Here is a 19,958-nt window from a genome sequence, read left to right on the forward strand (position 1 = left end):
AAATCTGCAGCTGCCCAACAGACATGGTCTCATGTGAACCCCTACCAGGCAGGTAGGCTGTATGTTTTACAGATGAAGAACTGAAATTAAAAAGTGACACAACTTAGCAGAAAGCTAATCCACAGTGACAAAAATTGAACCCGGGCATGTGGGGTGGGGGAGTGAAGCCTGGGAAGAGGCAAGAGAGGGTTGGGAGTGACAGAAACCCGCTCCACCATGACTGGAGCGATGGGTACATGGATGTGCACTTTCGTGAAAATTCAACAAACTGTGCACTTAGAATGGGAGGACTTGGCCAGGCGCGGTGGTTCACGCCTGTAATCCCAGCACTTTGGGAGGCTGAGGCAGGTGGATCACGAGGTCAGGAGTTTAAGACCAGCTTGGCCAAGATGGTGACACCCAGTTTCTACTAAAAATACAAAAAGTTAGCTGGACATGGTGGCGGGCATCTCTAATCCCAGCTACTCGGGAGGCTGAGGCAGAGAATTGCTTGAACCCAGGGGGCAGAGGTTGCAGTGAGCCAAGATCATGACACTGCATGCCAGCCTGGGCGACAGAGCGAGACTCCATCTCAAAAAAAAAAAAAAAAAAAAAGAATGGGAGGACTTGTCGGAGGCAATCTGTATTTCCATAAAAACAAACTTTAAAAAAATAATAATTTGTTCTCATTGTTCAATTCCCACCTATGAGTGAGAACATGCGGTGTTTGGTTTTTTGTCCTTGCGATAGTTTGCTGAGAATGATGGTTTCCAGCTTCATCCATGTCCCTACAAAGGACATGAACTCATCATTTTTTATGGCTGCATAGTATTCCATGTTGTATATGTGCCACATTTTCTTAATCCAGTCTATCACTGTTGGACATTTGGCTTGGTTCCAAGTCTTTGCTATTGTAGTCACATGGACACAGGAAGGGGAACATCACACACCGGGGCCTGTTGTGGGGTTGGAGGAGAGGGGAGGGATAGCATTAGGAGATATACCTAATGTTAAATGATGAGTTAATGGGTGCAGCACACCAACATGGCACATGTATACATATGTAACTAACCGGCACATTGTGCACATGTACCCTAAAACTTAAAGTATATTAAAAAAATGATAATTTGCCAAAGGTCACAGGAAGGCTGGTTCCATTTTTTTTTTTTTCTGTTAAATCAGCCTTGTCTATCACACGATAGAATACAGACAAAAGTTTACATGGCAAGGGTTACCAACCTAGCTGAATACCACAGAATGTTTTTCAAAGAAGGTGTACTTTTTTAAATCACCAAATCAACAGTGTAGCAGTCAATAAGAAAATATATTAACTTGCTTCTGTATAGCTTTGTACCTGTTAAGACCATTGCCTTGACAGATTACTTGACGGCGTTATTTCTCAAGATGTGTGCTATGGACGATGATGGCATTAATTGCTCCAATTCCTTCTCTCTCCCCCACTCCTTGCCACCCCAGATATTCTTGTCCTTTGCAGTGGTGCTTACTAAAGAGGCACAGTTTATTTCTCTAGCCTTGAATAAGGGCTAGAATCATGATGTACTTTTGTTAATAAAAAGCAGGGGAAGTAATATTGTCTCAGTCTTGAGGCTAGACCTCAAGAGAAAGTGTTTCTTGCACCCCTACCATTGCCATGAGAAGATGCCGAGGCTAGCTTGCTGGAAGATGAGACATCTGGGGCAGAGCAGCTCCTCCCCAACTGCCAAAGTCATGCAAGCCAGCCCGGCCCAGCTGCCTCAATAAACACTACTTATTTTTTTTGAGACAGAGTCTAGCTCTGTTGCCCAGGCTGGAGTGCAGTGATGCGATCTCAGCTCACTGCAACCTCTGCCTCCTGGGTTCAAGTGATTCTCTGGCCTCAGCCTCCCGAGTAGCTGTGATCACAGGCACTCACCACCACGCCCGGCTAATTTCTGTATTTTTAATAGAGACAGGGTTTCACTATGTTGGCCAGGCTGGTCTTGAACTCCTGACCTCAGGCAGTCCACCCGCCCAACCCTCCCAAAGTGCTGAGATTACAGGCGTGAGCTACCGCGCCCGGCCAATAAATACTTCTTGAAGGCCACTGAGATCTTATTGGTTCTGAGCAATAGATACTGATAGAGTGCTATTGGTATTTTGTGGGGGGCACTTTTTTATTATGGGGACCTGTACCACATATTGAAGGACAATCAAACTCCCGAGCTCCTGCCCACCAAATGCTTATAGCATTCTCCAGACAGCCCTGTGATGCTCCAAATGTACTTGAACATTTCCAAATGCAGCTTGGGAAACTGGCTGAGATCCAATCATCTGTGAGACACTGTCAACTATCTTTAAAATTTTTAACCGTTAAAAGGATGCAATTAGGGATATTCAGCTTTTCAAGTCAATTTGCTGTCCCTGCCTATTTGAAGATTCTCACCATGCCAACAGTTTAACATAAGACAAGGAAGCTGAAATTCTCATTCCATCTAAGATCTATGACCCCACTGCTTCCTTCTGACCTGTATGATTAAATCCAGATTTCCTTGTTGACAATTACGGGCTGCTCCCTTTGACCCATGACCCCCACACTCTGTGGCCTCATCATTGGTCTATGTGCTCCCCAAATCTGCCTTTCCCTCACACCTCCGTGACTTTGTTCCGTGCCATGCTCTTCCCTCTCGGGGATGCCCTCCCTCACTTCACTCCACTCTCCTCCACCTAAAAAACCTTCCATTTACCTTTCAAGATTCAGCCCAGATGGCACCTGCTCTGTGAGACCTCTGCAGATCCTGCTGGGTAGAAGCGATCCGTTTCTTCTCTGCACTCCAAGAGCACTCAATTCGTAACTCCATTAAAGCACTTGTCAACTTAAACTGAAATTATTTAAGGGCAACTTTCCCGGTGAGACTGTGACATTTTACCATTGTCCTGAGCACCGTGCCTGGCTTGTGACAGGTGCTAATATCATGTGTTGCATGCCTGAAAAATATTTGCTGTATACAAAAAACCTGTAATCACTGTGAAGTTAAGACTATCCTTTCAATTTTCCTTTTGTGTCCTCTAATTATATGCACAGAAGGTGATCGATAAACCCATTCTTCAGCCTATGATTTACTTCAATATTTGCATCCAAGGGTCTGTGATGGCTGAAAAGCTTTTGGAGAGCAAACAAGCATGTGCCAAGCTCCACGTAAGGTGCTGGGTACAGGTGATTTCCTCTCCTCCCCAGAGCCCCCGGTGAGTCACTGGCAGCCTCATCCAACAGTTGAGAAGGGTGGAGGTGTCAAACCTGGGTCTGTGCCCCTCCACCACCATGCTGCTGCTTCAGGAAAGATGCCTGCTTGGCCTCATGTGAAGACGCAGATGCAGCACAGTGGCTAAGGACACTGGTTCTAACCCATTCTGCCTGGATCATCTCAGGTAAGTGGGTGAGTGACCTAACCTTTCTGAGCTTCAGGGTCCTCAGCTGTAAAATGAGGACGACAAAACTCACTACCCCAGAAGGTTATAGAAGGATTCTGAAAGATGCTGCATATAGAGAAAACAGCGGTTGAAGAAAACATTCAACAGATGTCACCTATTATCATAGCGATTATCACAGGAAAGGGAAACACCTGGGCCCCTGAAGACACCTACGTGGACACTTTTTGCCCTCAAACCTCACCTGAAGGAGACTGTATGGCAAGGTCCTGGTGGGCAGGGATGGTAGGGGCTGGATGAGCCAGGGTGGCCTTTCTGATTCATAAATATTAGAGGGAGTCCCTCTGGCTTTCCCCTTGAGGGCCTAAAATATGCCTATAAACCATAATGTTACCTCCCGGGAGAAAATGTAACCAACTGCTATGCTCCTAAACTCCCTCACCCACACTGCAGAAGAGCACAAGAAATTATCCTCCACTGGAGACTAAACATCTACAAAATTCTTTGCAAGAGCAGGGTTGGCTTTTTTTTTCTTTGGTTTTGGTTTCTGCTTTAATATGTTCAGAAGAATGAATGGCTTCCAGTTCAATGAAGAGGACAGTGGAAATGTGTGTGGATGTGTGGGTGTGAGCGTGGGTAGGCAAATGTGTGTGGAGAAATGGGTCCTTCTTTGATGAGGCTTCAGACAAGTAGCTGGTCCTCACCATGTGAAAATGGGCATTAGTGAGTGGAGAATGAGAAACACATGCATGTATGGGGGTTTCTCATCCCCTTTACTGACTGACTGGTTGATTGACTGAGATGGATTCTCACTCAGTCGCCCAGGTGGGAGTACAGTGGCACGATCTCGGCTCACTGCAACCTCTGCCTCCCGGGTTCAAGCGATTCTCCTGCCTCAGCCTTCCTAGTAGCTGGGATTACAGGTGCGCACCACCATGCCCAGCTAATTTTTGTATTTTTAGTAGAGACAGAGTTTCACCATGTTGGCCAGGCTGGTCTTGAACTCCTGACCTCAGGTGATCCACCCGCCTCGGCCTCCCAAAGTGCTGGGATTACCGGCATGAGCTACTGCGTCTGGCTTCTCCTTCTCTTTATATGCACACACAGGTACATACCCTTGAGTTGGGGAAAAAGACATTCCCAGGTAAATGGCTCCAGGAACCACTTTCTAAAAAGCATCCATATGGTGAGCTCCTAACAGCAGGAGCTGTATCCCCTTCATTTCTGAACCATCTGAACCTAGCAATATCCAGGTTCTATATCCAATGTTAACAAAGATTTTCTGAGTGGTGGATTCACAGATGAATTTTATTGGCTTCTTTATACTTTTCTGTAGTTAATTAATTCCCTGCATTTTTCTCAAATGAGCTAATGCATGTCAAGTGTTTTGTAAACTCTAAAGTGCTGCAGAAACTTAAGCAATGTGGTTATGATTATATCATGTACCTTTTCACATCCTAACCTAGGCTTGCTTATTGCTGACTGCGTGGCTGATGTGATCCATCTTGGATGTTCAGCAAGCCTCTGTTGGATGTGCTCAGCTCCTGTATGTTAGGAGAGGGAGTACTGGTCAACGGAGGTGCTCCGAGGACTTCCAAAGTACACCTTGCCCTAGTGGGATGGACTAGGGCAGTCCTGGAGAAGAGGCCACCTCCAGCTCTGAACTTCATGGTACCAATAATGGGATTTGGTGGCATCCACATCCCAAGCTCATTTGCAGCCCTTGCTGCTGTGTATAAAGGGTATTATCTAGGGAATATTGTCATTTACCAACCACAGTGGGTATTGTAGAAAAAAAGTCAGGTGGCCGGGCACCGTGGCTCATGCCTGTAATCCCAGCACTTTGGGAGGCCAAGGAAGGCGGATCATGAGGTCAGGAGATCGAGACCATTCTGGCTAACACGGTGAAACCCCGTCTCTACTAAAAATACAAAAAATTAGCTGGGTGCAGTGGCGTCCGCCTGTAGTCCCCGCTACTTGGGAGGCTGAGGCAGGAGAATCGTTTGAACCTGGGAGGGGATGGTTGCAGTGAGCCGAGATCACGCCATTGCACTCCAGCCTGGGTGACAGAGTGAGGCTCTGTCTCAAAAAACAACCACCACCACCAAAAACAAAAACAACAACAAAAAACAAAAACAAAACAGGAAAGAAAGAAAGTCAGGTATGCTGTCAGACATACCTGTCCACAGGACTCTGGGGCAACCAGATGCCATCCTTGAACTTGCATGTTCATTTCTCCTCTACATGGTGCTTTGCACCTTGATCCACCTAATACTAACTGGGTACCTACTATGTGACTGGCGCAATGCTAAATGTTTTCAGGTGCATTGCTTCATCAATTTAATCCTTCAGCACACATATGTGTTGTACAAAGGAGGAAACTAAGGCTCAGGAGCTTTCAGTAATCTGCTTCAGTGAGCGAGAAGAAGTTCAGGATGGGAATCCAGTCTTCGGACCTCAAACCAGGGACATTTCGCAACACAATTACTTCTTCCCAGGAGATGGAGGTGAGAATCAAATGAGATGGTGGAAGACACAATGTTCCATGAACGAAGCAGGCCATAAAAAACTGTGGTCCCAATGCAGGAAAAAGACGAAAGGAAAAAGAAAAACCCACTCAAAAATAGAAGGGAACACATTATAATGTTAACAAAGATTTTCTGAGTGGTGGATTCACAGATGAATTTTATTGGCTTCTTAAACTTTTCTGTAGTTAACTAATTCCCTGCAATTTTCTCAAATGAGCTAATGCACGTAAAACTGCTTTGTGAACTGTAAAGTGCTACCCAAACCTAAGCAATGTGGTTATGATTATATTATGTTCCTTTTCAAATTCTAATTTAGGCTCGCTTATTCCTGACTGCGTGGCTAATGTTATCTCAATGGGGAGACTCTAGCAGTTTAGAAACTGCCTCCTTGGCCAGATGCGGTGGCTCACGCCTATAATCCCAATACTTTGGGAAGCTGAGGCGGGTGGATCACCTGAGGTCGGGAGTTCGAGACCAGCCTGGCCAACGTGGGGAAACCCCATCTCTACTAAAAATACAAAAGTTAGCCAGGTGTGGTGGTGGGTGCCTGTAATCCCAGCTACTCGGGAGGCTGAGGCAGAACAACTTGAACCCAGGAGGTGGAGGTTGCAGTGAGCTGAGATCATGCCACTGATCTCCAGTCTGGGCGACAGACCGAGACTCCATCTCAAAAAAAACAAACAAACCAAAAAACAATAAAAAACCAAAAACAAACAAACCCCCCAAAAACAAACAACAAAAAAAACCAAAAACAAAACCTGCCTCCTTTTCACCCAGGGTTTGGGTAATTTCTCTGGAGAGCCATGGAGCCGGAGGGAGTATTTCACTAACAGGGTCTGAATGCTACTGTACCCTGCTCTCTGGCCACTGCCACAGGGAACAGAGGGCTCCTGACAAGGGAGGCACAGAAACAAAAGACAGATTTCTCCTGAGATAAAATGCATTTGCTAAATTGCTTCTTTGGGCAGCCGGCTGAGGCAGAGGGAGATTTGGACTCAAGGGAAAATGGCCCGTTAGGCAGTTTGCATTTATTTCTCCTCATCTTTAAGGACAGTGGCCTAGACTGACCTTTTGAGCTGCTGGAAATGATGGCTGGTTATGCCTGAGGATCCAGAGGGAGTACAAGTGCATCCTGTGCTCTGGCCTTAGAGACTTCTGTTCACAGTTGCACAAACTAAGGAGTGAGATTATGGGGATAACTGAAAAGCGAGACCTGATATCTCTGACACTCATTTTCTATGTGACCTTGAGCAAGTCATGTCTCTGAATTAGTAAGACAAAGGGTTTGGACTTCCTAAAGTGATGCTCAAGGATCACGCACTCACCGGGTCAGGTAAAGTGAGGAGAGCTTTGCAGGTTCTTTCTCATGTAAGACTCACATCAACTCTATAGATCAGGAACCACTCTTAGTCCTCTTTAGTAGGAGACGACATCCATCATCTGAAAGGTTTAGCCATTGCTTAAGGTTATACAGTGCGCGAACAGAGTAGCTGAGATTCAAACCCAGGTGTATTTCCTCTGACTTCTTGCAGGTAACCAACTCACTACAATGCCTAGTTGGTCAGCCTCTGGGCTTCTTTCTAGTTCTAACAGTAAACGATTCTGTGACTGCACAGGACTCAACACATGTATTTCACACGGTGGCAGAAACATCCTGTGCTCACCAATATCCATATTTTGCTCTCTTCCTGGGCACAGAGCTAGGCTGTATCTCCAGCCTCCTTGCAGTTAAGAATAACTCTGTGATACAGCTCTGGCCACTGGAGTCTGGAAAGGCTCTGGCTAGTACAGGCACCACTCTGAAGCCTTGCTCAGGAACAAATTTTATTCACCTTCTTTTCTTGGCTGACAGCCAGAGCAAGAGAATCCTGTAGAGCAGGCTGGGGTTCTGTGGAGGGCAGAGCCACAAGACAAAAGGAGCCTGGGTCCTTCAACCTGCAGAAAAGCTACCTGCCAATCATGAACACCCATGTGGACTTTCTGCAAGGTTCCAGCAGGTTGAGCCACATTACAGCTGCTCGTGCTACCTTGACTAACAGGCACATCTGAATGCTTGTAGCCTGTAAGTGACGGAGACATAGTACGATGGACCAATTAAGGAGTCTCGGAGGCCCCGTTTCTTTCTTCCTGTGACACCCCTCCTTCTGATGTCTTGGGGCAATGGGTGAAATCACTGATGGGGAAATTACCACTCAAGCATGTTGCTTTGCACTTTCAACTTGCTTTCACTTTTTGGTGGCTTCGTATCCACTATTTCATTTTTACTCCTCCCCAATGCTTGCATGAGACAGGCAAGGCTGCCCTTAGGGTCCTCAGTTGACAGATGAGGGCCCAAGGTGCTCAGAGAAGCTGGGGCTCCAACTCTGGTCTCCTGAAACCTAACCCAGAGCTTGTCCCTGTGGTTTCCACAAAGCAGTTACATCTTATTAAGCCACAAGGACAGGCAGAAAAAGCTCACGACCTTCCTCGTTGCCTGCTGTGTGTATTAATCAACAAGTTCCAGGAACCCAAAGCATTTTTTTACTAAGGAAACCAAACTATGAGTCCATTTTCATTCTTTTGCAGGGAGGTAGGGGGCTGCATTCAGGACTGTTGAGTGAAGGTTCAGAGAGGGTCTGCCCAGCCCTGACCTCTACTTGGAGGAGATAAGAAAAAGTCTTGGTCTCCTCCCTCCCAGTTATCAGTATTAATTCATGCATCACATACAATTCATAGGCTCTTATTTTATGCCAAGTCTTGTGCTAGGAATAGGGAATGAGCTCCTGCTTCTGCGCTTGTATTATTCCTATGGTCTAGGAGGAGAGGCAATGAAGCCAGTCACTAATTACAAACACAGTGCAATCATAACACAAACCTTAATTCTGGGGGGCCTTTGCCATCTGCCACATTGTTCTAAGCTCCTGGCCCTGTCTTACTTTATTGATTCCTCTTAAGTCTATCAGATAGGAATAACTAATTTCCATCGTACAGATGAGAAAACTGAGGTGCAGGGAGTTTAAGCAGATCACCGGGAATCCCACAGCTGGCAGTCCAGCTGGGATTTCACATGAGGCAGCCTCATTCCAGAGCTGCCTTCTTATCTACTGTATAAGTAAGAGATGCTACTTGAGAAAGGGAGATATGGTAGAAAGGAGAGGAAGGGAGGGAGCTGCTTTATAGACAAGGGAGGGCCGAACACCTGGCAAGTGCAGACAGATGACAACCAGTGCCTAGAGGGGTCAAACAGGGCTCTGTGTAAGTTGCAGCTGAACAGGATCAAAGCAGCCAGGCCACAAGGGGAAACCGTGGCCCAGACTTGTATCCACTGAGTCTCTTGATCCCACAGCTCCTCTTCCCTTCACCCCCTCTCTCTGGAGCTTAACACATTCCTGGAGGGTCCCTGGAGACTGGCCTTGAGCAGCCTAGCCTGCCTTAGGGTTTTGGGTCTGTCCATCCTGGGCTCTGCTGCCTGCTGCGTGACCGAAGAGTTGGCGACATGTGGCTCGCACGTGAGAGCAGGTATGCATTCTGGGCTTTCTCCGGGATTCTTCTGAGATACAGCTGTTTCCACAGAGCCATCTGTTTCTTGGCATTGCCTTGCAGGGTGATGCCATACAATGTTATAGAATCTGTTTATATGTGTCTTATTTTTAACTTCTAGTTGAGGTGATGCTGTTGTTTTTTCCTCTTAGTGGGCTTAGTGTCAGGGAACGTGGCCTTGGAAGTGGCCTGTCACCTTCATAGCGTGAGAGAGTTAAGCTTGGAAGCCTTCTTCATTTCAGAGGTGAGGCAGTGATCTCCCAGCAGTTGAGAGAGCGGGTATCCAAGACAAGCTTTCTGGAAAATACTCGTAACTATAACTGCCTAGATGGTGCAGCACTTTGAATACTTTAACCCCTTTAACTCTCCTCAAATAGCCTGGTGTGGGTGCATTTACTGACCATTTTACAGATGGGAAAACCGAGGTTCATGTAAGGCTAGAGTTATGCCTAAAATCGTAGATCTGGTCTAGGGCCACTGGGTCTTGCTCTGTCGCTCAGGCTAGAGTGTGGTGGTGCCGTCTCGATTCACTGCAGCCTCGACCTCCCAGGCTCAAGTGATCCTCCCACCACAACCTCCTGAGTAGCTAGGACCACAGGCATGTGTGGTTTGCTTATTTTTCACAGAGACGAGGTCTCACTATGGTGCCTGGGTTGGTCTAGAACTCCTGGGGCTCAAGTGATCTTCCTGCCTCAGCCTCTCAAAGTGCTGGGATTACAGGTATGAGCCACTATGCCCAGCTTGGGCCAAATTTTCTGAGTCCAAGTGGAGGGATGTTTCTGGCACACCACAAATGCTTCAAGAAAAGGACTTGTTATAGTTCATTTGTTCAACGAGATTTATTGAGCATGGATCTGGTACCAGGCACTCTTTAATGAAGATGTACTGATGAATAAAACAGATAAAAAGCCCTGTAGTCACAGAGCTTACATTCTAGTGGGTAGAGACATGATCAACAAAAATAAATAAGTCATGATTATATTAGTGATAAGTACTATGGAGAAAAATGAAGGAGCCCTGGAGAGAGGGAGTGCTGGGGTATGGGACAGGCATTGCAATTTTAGATAGAGGAGTATTTTAAATAGTCGTAGAGAGACCACTCAACTATGAATCAGGGCTTGATACCGGCTTCAGCTCTGCCACCAACGTGTTTTATGAATTCACCTCTCTGAGCTTCTATTTCCTTCTGTATAAAATGGAGATAACAGCAGTGGCTCGCGCCTGTAATCCCAGCACTTTGGGAGGCTGAGGCGGGTGGATCACGAGGTCAGGAGTTCAAGACCAGCCTGGCCAAGATGGTGAAACCCCAGCTCTATTAAAAACACAAAAATTAGCCTGGCATGGTGGCAGGTGCCTGTAATCCCAGCTACTCGAGAGGCTGAGGCAGAGAATTGCTTGAACCCGGGAGGCGGAGGTTGCAGTGAGCCGACATTGTGCCACTGCACTCTAGCCTGGGTGACAGAGCGAGACTCTCTCTCAAAATAATAATAATAATAAAATAAAACAAATAAATAATAAAAAAGGAGATAACAGGAACTACCTTGAAGGGTTAGTGAAAGAGTAAGAAAACCGTATGCATATAACAACTAGGAGAATTGTGGAATAACCTGGATATATGTAATACTGTTACTATTACATTAATATGACATACATAGCTACATGCATTTGGGAAGCACTTCCTTGTCTTGTGGCTTTAGAGTTAGGTAGACCTGGTTTCTAATCACGGCCCCAGCACTTAGGAGTTGTGTGGTCTTGAACAAGTAAATCATTTCTTTGAAGGCTTCCTTTCCTTATCTGTGAAGTGTGACTCATAATGACTCCCTCTCTTTGTGGTGAAGATTAAAGTTGTATTTCCCTTTCTCTTTCTTTCCCTGTAGAAAATTTCCAATTCCCAAAAGCTAGAGGCAAGCAGAGAAAGGTCTTAGAACAGCACAAAGAGCTGTGCTCATGCAGGAGAGACCAGAATGACTAATACCTATCGTAGGGATACCCAGCAGGCTTTGGTTCCCTGCTATCACTAGGAGGCTAGGAGACCAATACTGATTACTCAGAGTGCTGTTTTGAGGAGGATAAAGAAGTTGGGCATAGGTGAATAATGCAGTCATCAATTAGTGATGTCTGCTGTGGGCAGGGGTCGGAGACACTGGCTGTTGACTTACAATTCCATATACATTCAAAAATTCATTGGTGTCCAGTGTATTTTTTTTTGTAGTTTGTGGATGTTTGGTATGTTTCATAATCTAGCTTTTAACATAACAACAGATCATTCTTTTACCATCAGTCTTTCTAAATTAAATACCTTTGTGGGTTTTTTTTTGTGGGGGGAAGGGGGCGTTGGCTGCCTTGGAAAGAAGGAACAAGGAGGCGAGCCCAGAAAGGGTTGTTCTGAAGCTGATAAGCAGAAAGTGACAGCTGTCAGAAAGGAATCCACAGAATAAGCAGTGAATAGTCTGGGGCCATTTCCTGCCAGGTTAAACAGTATCTTTCCTCCTCTGGACAACCCCCGCCCACCTCCTCCAGCCTTTACAATGTAACCACAGTCATCAAATACTGTAAACTTAGTTTAATACTAAACTGAGTTTAGTGTTTGCTTACTAAAGGAACGGCATACACTTTAGCAGCAAGTTTCCTGTCCAAATTGGTTAAAACCCATCTATTTTAATGGTTTTTGCATTTAAAAAGATGAGGTTCCTTTAGTTGGAAATTCCCTTAGGTGGAGCAAGACCCTCTTGATGATAAAGCATCACCCTACAAATACAATACTTAGGGAGCATTGCATGTTTCTAAATAGCAAACTGAATGGAAACTTTCTATGCTATCTTCTGGGCTGTCAGGTACTAGGGAGGTGGAAGGATCCTTATTTCCTTATGTTTCATTAAAAAAAAGAACAACAACAACAAAAAAAACCCCAACAAAACCTAGACTCCAGAGGACAGGGCTCAGATCAGTGGGTTCTTTACAGAGGGGAATATTTCAGCTCAACATGAGGTAGAACAATTTAGCATCTGGAGCTTTCCAATAGCAGAGTAAGCTGCCTTGGAAGGTGGTGAGCTCTCTGTCTTTGGGAGGATTTCAGCAGAAGCCAGATGCAAGCCTATTAGGGATACTGTGGAAGGATTCTGAATAGATAAAACGGTAGAGAATAGCTCTGATTATCCACCTATGTTCTGGGAGAGTCCTGGGGTTTCTTGGATATTCTTTTATAAATTTAATTTAATTTAATTTAATTTTAGGGACTGGGTTTTACTCCATCACACAGGCTGGAGTATAGCGGATCAATCATAGCTCACTTCAACCTTAAACTTCTGGGCTCAAACAGTCCTTGTGCCTCTGCCTCCAAAAGTGCAAGGATTATAGGCATGAGCTACCACACCCTGCCATTTCTTGGATATTCTTGAGGGGCTGGGTTGTTGAGGAAAAGGGAGAGAAATGCTAAGGTATAGAATTCTAACCTCCATCCCTATGTCAATCAATCAACTCATAATAACCAATGCATACCAAATGCTTACTGCACTACATAAAGAATTTACAAGTTCCAGGGAGAGATGCCCAAACTATGAGAGACAAGTGGCTGTGGCCAGTTAGCTACTGTCATTCCATAGCACTGGGGGAGCCTGTTCTCTTGCAAATCAAACTGTCTTGTCCTAGAGCAAGCAGCCCAACCAGTGGCTCTGAAATGGGGCTCTGCCCCTCACATCTTGGCTCCTTGATGAAGAATTACATCCCTGACTGGATGTCCTTATTTTCATTTTGGCAGCAAGGCAAACCAAATAGCCTCTTCTTCCTACCCTGAATTTCCGAATCAGTGGGGATACTTGGGATTGTCTGACTTAGAGCCAATGTGACACCTTCTCACATGCTTTACAGACAGATTTCTCAGAGACTCTACAGGTTCCCTTCTCTGCTATGTCTTTTTACCAGAGTTGCTAATAAAACCTAAAGCCTATGTGTGGAACAGTGGATTATGATCACATGGGTCAGGCATTGGGGTCTGTGAAGAAACTCATCCCAAGGCACACTGTGTTCCTGGTGCCAAGTCCTTCTTTTTTGGCCTTCAATTGTTCATAAAACCCCATGGCAATGGTGTCATGTACCCATTTCTCAGATGGTAAACCCAAGGCTCAGAGCGTTTAGGTGAATTCTCTGAGGTCATGTGTCTATTAAATGAGCGATTCAGACTACCAGAGAGCTCATACTCTTATTGTCATTATCAATTTCCCAGTGAAAAAATTAAAATAACGCAAAAATTAACTTGTGCAGCTCTTTCTTTTCTTTCTTTCTCTCTCTCTTTTTCTTCTTATCTTTTTTTTTTTTGATGGAGTCTTGCTCTTATTGCCCAGGCTGGATTGCAATGGCATGATTTCGGCTCACTGCATCCTCCGCCTCCCAGGCTCAAGCGATTCTCCTGTCTCAGCCTCCCAAGTACCTGGGATTACAGACACGTGCCACCATGCCCAGCTACTTTTTGTACTTTTAGTAGAGACAGGGTTTCACCATGTTAGCCAGGCTGGTCTTGAACTCCTGACCTCAGGTGATCTGCCCGCCTCGGCCTCCCAAAGTGCTGGGATTACCGGCGTGAGCCACCGCACCTGGCCTGTGCAGCCATTTTTATAGTTCTCACACTGACTTCATTTGACTCTCAACTCCCAGCAGGTCCTCGAGTGATCATGCTTGTGTTGGCTCCTGGTCTCCAGTGCTCATGTTGCTCCCTCCCACCCACCAAGTTTACCCTTCAGACTCCTTCACTCCTACTTATTCAACCTTTAAATCTCACCTCCTCCAGGAAGTCTTCCTCGATGCACCTTCTCTACCTAGTTGTGTAAAATGCCCTTCCCGTGTGCTCTCAAAGCACTACCACTATTCTGGCACTAACCACACTACTTAATAATCCTCTGCTTGTCTGTAACCCTCACTCGACAGTCACTCCAAGAGCCGAGCTTTAATCTGCAATGCTGCCTGCTGGAACACTAGCCCTGTGTCTGGCGACTAAGTGAATTAACAACTGGGTGGATGATATGGTTTGGCTGTGTCCCCACCCAAATCTCATCTTGAATTGTAGCTCCCATAATTCCTACATGTTGTGGGAGGGACACAGTGGGAGTTAACTGAATCATGGGGGCAGGTTCCCCCTATACTGGTCTCATGGTAGTGAATAAGTCTCATGAGATCTGATGGTTTTATAAGGGGAAACCCCTTTCACTTGGTTCTCATTCTCTCTCTTGCCTGCCACTGTGTAAGACGTCCCTTGCTCTTTCGCCATGATTGTGAGGCCTCCCCAGCCATGTGGAACTGTGAGTCAATTAAACCTCTTTCCTTTATAAATTACCCAGTCTCAGGTATGTCTTTATCAGCAGCATGAAAATGGACTAATACAGTGGACGAAAGGAGTCTTAAGTCACTTAGACACTGCCATCAGAGCCTGCTCCCATCTAGGATCTCAAGTCCAAAGAAGAGGTTCCTGACTTGGTTTCTTTCAGACTCACCACCATCTGTGCACTTATCACAGCTCTAATGACCTCTTCCCACAGAGCTGGGAGCATAGGCTTTGGGCTGGATCCAAGATCATACCCTTTCCCTCTGGTTGTGTCTGCAGATAACACTTGACATGCTGCGGAAGACCAGGTGGTAAACTCCCTACAGAGCTGTGGTTCAGGAGTGCAATGTTTACAGACTCTCTCTTTGCCCCAGCTCCAGCCCTAGCCCCAGCCCCAGCTAGCAGAGGAACAGGGCTGGAGCAGTGCACAGGAACCTGCTTGTCTTGACTTATGAGTGCTAGCTGCACCTGCTCTCATGTTCTTAGTACCCACAAAACAATCCATCTGCTCTCTCCATTCCCACCGCCAACTGTCCTAGAGATCAGAGCCCCATCCATCATGTTTTTGCCTGGGATGGGGCAATGTCCTTTTTTTTTAGACAGAGTCTCACTCTGTCACCCAGGCTGGAGTGCAGTGGCGTGATCTCGGCTCACTGCAAGCTCCGCCTCCCGGGTTCATGCCATTCTCCTGCCTCAGCCTCCCGAGTAGCTGGGACTATAGGCGCCCACTACAGGCGCCCACCACCACGCTCGGCTATTTTTTTGTATTTTTAGAGAGACAGGGTTTCACCGTGTTAGCCAGGATGGTCTCGATCTCCTGACCTCGTGATCCGCCCACCTCAGCCTCCCAAAATGCTGGGATTACAGGCGTGAGCCACTGTGCTCGGCCGGGGCAATGTCCTTTAAGTGGTCCCTCCAGTTTTGTCTTTTTCATTTCATCCTCTACCTTGAGTGATTTTTCTCTAATATAAATCTGCCCATCACTAAAACCCTTCAGTGGCTCCTCACTGCCCTGAGGAGAAACTCCAAGCTTCTCAGCACAGTCAGGGTGCCTCCTGGTCAGCTTTGTTCCTAGCCATGCCCCCAACATGCCTGTGCTCTGGTACATGAACTTCCAGCATGTTCTCTTTTAACAGTTCACTTCTTCATCTGCTCTTCCCTTTACCTGGTGGTACTTCATTCTTACTTCTTAAATTTACTTAGTACATTCACTCAATAAATATTTATTAGGTGCTTATTATGTGCTTGGTTCTATCCTATGTTAGGACGGAGAACCTCAGAGGTGAACAGTACAAAGTCTTTAAGAGTCTTATGTTTTGGTATTACATTTATGAAAAAATGTAGGAAACGAACATATGAACCAGGTAATTGTAAACAGGAGTAGATGCTCTGACAAAAAGAAAACAAGGGCTGGGTGCAGTGGCTCATGTCTGTAATCCCAGCACTTTGGGAGGCTGAGGTGGGTGGATCACCTGAGGTCAGGAGTTCAAGACCAGCCTGGCCAACACAGTGAAACCCTGTCTCTACTAAAAATACAAAAAAAGTTAGCCGGGTATGGTGGCAGGCACCTCTGATTCCAGCTACTTGGGAGGCTGAGCCAAGAAGAATTGCTTGAATCTGGGAGGCAGAGGTTGCCGTGAGATGAGATCGCGGCACTGCACTCCAGCCGGGGCGACAGTGCGAGATTCCGTCTCAAAAAAAAAAGCCAGGTGCGGTGGCTCATGCCTGTAATCCCAGCACTTTGGGAGGCCGAGGCAGGTGGATCATGAAAGAGATCAAGACCATCCTGGCCAACATGGTGAAACCCTGTGTCTACTAAAAATACAAAAATTAGCTGGGCATGGTGGTGTGCACCTGTAGCCCTGGCTACTCAGGAAGCTGAAGCAGGAGAATTGCTTGAACCGAAGAGGCGGAGGTTACAGTGAGCTGAGATTGCGCCACTGCACTCTAGCCTGGCGACAGAGCAAGACTCTGTCCCCAAAAAAAAAAAAAAAAACAAACCACCAAACAAAAAGAAACAGGGCATGTCATAGACAGTGACTTCATGGGTTACTTTGTGTGGGGGTAGGAGATTGCAAAGTTTCTGTGATGTCACAGCTGAGACATTTAAACACAGAGGGTCAGGGTGTTCCCGCCAGTGGGAACAGCAAGCACGAAAGCCCTATGGTGAGCCCGGAATGTAGAAGGCACAGAAAGGAGGTGGATGTGGCCCATGCATAGTGGTCAAGGGAGAGAGGGGAGAGAGACTGGGATGACAGCCATGGTGACTGCTTAGAGCAGGCTGCTTTCTCATTCATGGGCCTCCTGGGCCCCGATGGCCCTTCCTGTTGGCATCTCTAAGAGTTGTTAAGCGGCAGGCCACTTACATACAGGGGCGGGCTCAGTCTCTAAGTTCAACCCCTGTGAGCTACATGGCTCCTGGCAGATGGCCAGCATTCACGCATTCTTCCTGAGCAAATAAATATGGTCACGGATTCCGAGAAAGACCACCGACGACTTCTTCACCTCGCCGATCCCCCCAGGGGAATGAGATGGTAGGAAAAGCTGGTGAGTCACTCATAAAAGGAGTCTCATTTCTTACGACACTGAGCAGCAGCACGGCATGGGAATGCACCGATACAGATGATTAACTGACGGCTTCATCCTGCAAGGCTTTTTATGGGAGCCTTCTCCATGGAGGGGGGAAATAAACGAGGTACGAGAACAGTTTCCATTTAACGTTTGGAAAAATGTGCCGAATGGGCACTCAAATCTTGATGATGACAAATACTGATGTGAGCAAAGAGAACTGAAGGAAAAACTGAAAGAACAGTGTTTGTTGAGCCTCTAAGTGCTTCCCAGAATCTGAAAGAGTTCCAGTGCTTAATGGTTTTCTTTCCTTTATCACCAGATGCAAAGGAGGGCAGATGCTGAGAAGGCCTCTAGGGTGATGGGGAGAAGGGCCGGAGCCAGTGGCGATCCACTGTGACTTGGGGACCCAGTCACAGAGAGCAGGGGCGCACTGTGACCAGGGTCATCCTGATAAAAGGCCAGGCGAGTACATGCCTCTGGTCCTTCCACAGGTGCCCTTCCCTGCCATTGGGAGCCTAAAAGAATTCTCACTACATCCAAAATAACTATAAAAAATAACTATAAAAACAGCAGCAACAACAATAAATCAAAATTCTGAATCTGAAACCCAACATACAACCTCCTACCAATCTGGCTCCTGCCTACCTGAGCCCTCCCTCCCCACCAGCTCCTAGGCACACTGGCCATCCTTCTGTTCCACACTCCGAACCTGTCCTGCCTCAGGGCCTTTGCACCAGCTACTTCCTCTACCTGGAACGTGCTCCCTTTGCTCTTCTCTGGGAGGCTCATTCATGTCATTTAGGTTTCAGACTAAACGTCACCTCCTCATAGAAATCCTTAAACCAGTGGAGCTGCTCACTAATACATTGCTATGTAGCAGTTGCCACTGGCTGATCATTGTTTTCTGAGAGTTTAGTTATTAACTGTGTCTCCTCCACCAGAATATAAATATCATGAGATCAGGAACAAAAGTCCCTTTTCATCTATGAATACTTAGTGTGCAGAATAAGTAGAAGGTCCTCAGTAAATGTTTGCTGCCTAAAGGAATGAACCAGGTACTTCTGTGTCTAATACTAAGGGTCAAGGAAAGAGCAGAGTGCAAATATTGACTATGCATGTAACACAGGGCCAACACCAAGCTAGGTGCTTTGCATGCAACTTTTCAGCTACTGTCAAAACATCCCATGTAAGTTTGTTGTTATTGTTGTTGTTTTTGAGAGAGTCTCACTTTGTTGCCCAGGCTTGAGTGTAGTGGCATGATCTCGGCTCACTGTAACCTCCGCCTCCCGGGTTCAAGCAATTCTCTCCTACCTCAGCCTCCCGAGTAGCTGGGATTATAGATGCCTGCCACCATGCCTGGTAATTTTTGTATTTTTAGTAGAGATGGGGTTTCACCATGTTAGCCAGGCTTGTCTTAAACTCCTGACCTCAAGTGATCCACCTGCCTCGGCCTCCTAAAGTGCTGAGATTACAGGTGTGAGCCACCACGCCTGGCCCCACAAAAGTTTTTATTCCCCATTTGACAGTTGAAGAAAATGAAGCACAGAGGTTGAGTCACTTATCTGAGATCACACAGGTAGTAACTGGAAGGAATTAAAGCCAAATCCAGTTCAGCCTGACTCCCCATGCCTTGCTTTTTCTGTTAAAGTGCCTCTTCTCTATATCCTAAGAAACTCACAACCAGTCTCAATGTTGCTCCTTGTTTCCTGTGGGGCCATAGGCAACCTGCCTAATCTCTCTGGGCCTCAATTTACTCAACTCTAAAAAGTCGGTTCTGGCCGGGCGCGGTGGCTCACACCTGTAATTCCAGCACTTTGGGAGGCCAAGGCAGGCGGATCACGAGGTCAGGAGATCGAGACCATCCTGGCTAACACGGTGAAACCCCATCTCTACTAAAAATACAAAAAATTAGCCGGGTGTGGTGGTGCATGCCTGTAATCCCAACTACTTGGGAGGCTGAGGCGGGAGAATCGCTTGAACCCGGGAGGCAGAGGTTGCAGTGAGCCAAGATCACGCCACTGCATTCCAGCCTGGGTGACAGAGTGAAACTCTGTCAAAAAAAAAAAAAAAAGTGGGTTTCTATGAACATCAAATGAGATACAGCATATGAACAAATCATAAGTGGTGAAGAAACAGAGAAACAGGAATAGCTATAGTAGACTGTAGCTATGGCGGTGACTTAGTACCTACCTAACACTGTCTTCACCCATGCTCACCCTAAAGGAGCCAGTTACTTGTGAAAAGCTCTTTTTGTGTTTCCCCATGCACTGACTACACTGAATCCTGGGTCTCCCATGTGGGTATCATGTCCCCAAAAACACTGGTGTTTCCTGGCTATGAGAGACACTTGATCTTTCCTTTCACTGGTGGTTTTGTTCATTCTGTTTCCTCTGCTTGGAAACTCACTTCTGACTTCACCTCGTCTGGACCAAACATACCCTATCTGCATCCACAGTGATGAGCATGCAAAGGACCTGCTGATGTACCTCTCTCCCCCACTAGATGGTGGACCCTGGGCACCGATGGCGTTGTGTTCATCTAGGTCCTGCCATGAGCCTGACATAGAGCCTGGCATGGGGGAGGTCCTTGATGGATGAGCAGAGAAGCCGCCCCTTCCCTGTCCAGCCTTGCGAGCCACTTAC

At 46.5% G+C, this 19,958-nt stretch overlaps 1 protein-coding gene and 1 long non-coding RNA gene across 15 annotated transcripts in view; both read right to left on the bottom strand.

The window, feature by feature from the left end:
• The window catches only part of LARGE1 (LARGE xylosyl- and glucuronyltransferase 1), an 851,853-nt gene that overhangs the window by 251,849 nt on the left and 580,046 nt on the right, over positions 1 to 19,958 (bottom strand). The window lies entirely within an intron of this gene.
• LOC134809711 (uncharacterized) lies at positions 4,606 to 19,952 on the bottom strand. Its single transcript, XR_010156085.1, has 2 exons — positions 7,238 to 19,952; positions 4,606 to 5,953 (listed from the first exon to the last, which is right to left on the bottom strand). It is a non-coding gene; the product is annotated as an uncharacterized LOC134809711 (long non-coding RNA).

The sequence above is a fragment of the Pan troglodytes genome, chromosome 23 (assembly GCF_028858775.2).
Source record: "Pan troglodytes isolate AG18354 chromosome 23, NHGRI_mPanTro3-v2.0_pri, whole genome shotgun sequence".
NCBI classification, from domain to species: Eukaryota; Metazoa; Chordata; class Mammalia; order Primates; family Hominidae; genus Pan; species Pan troglodytes.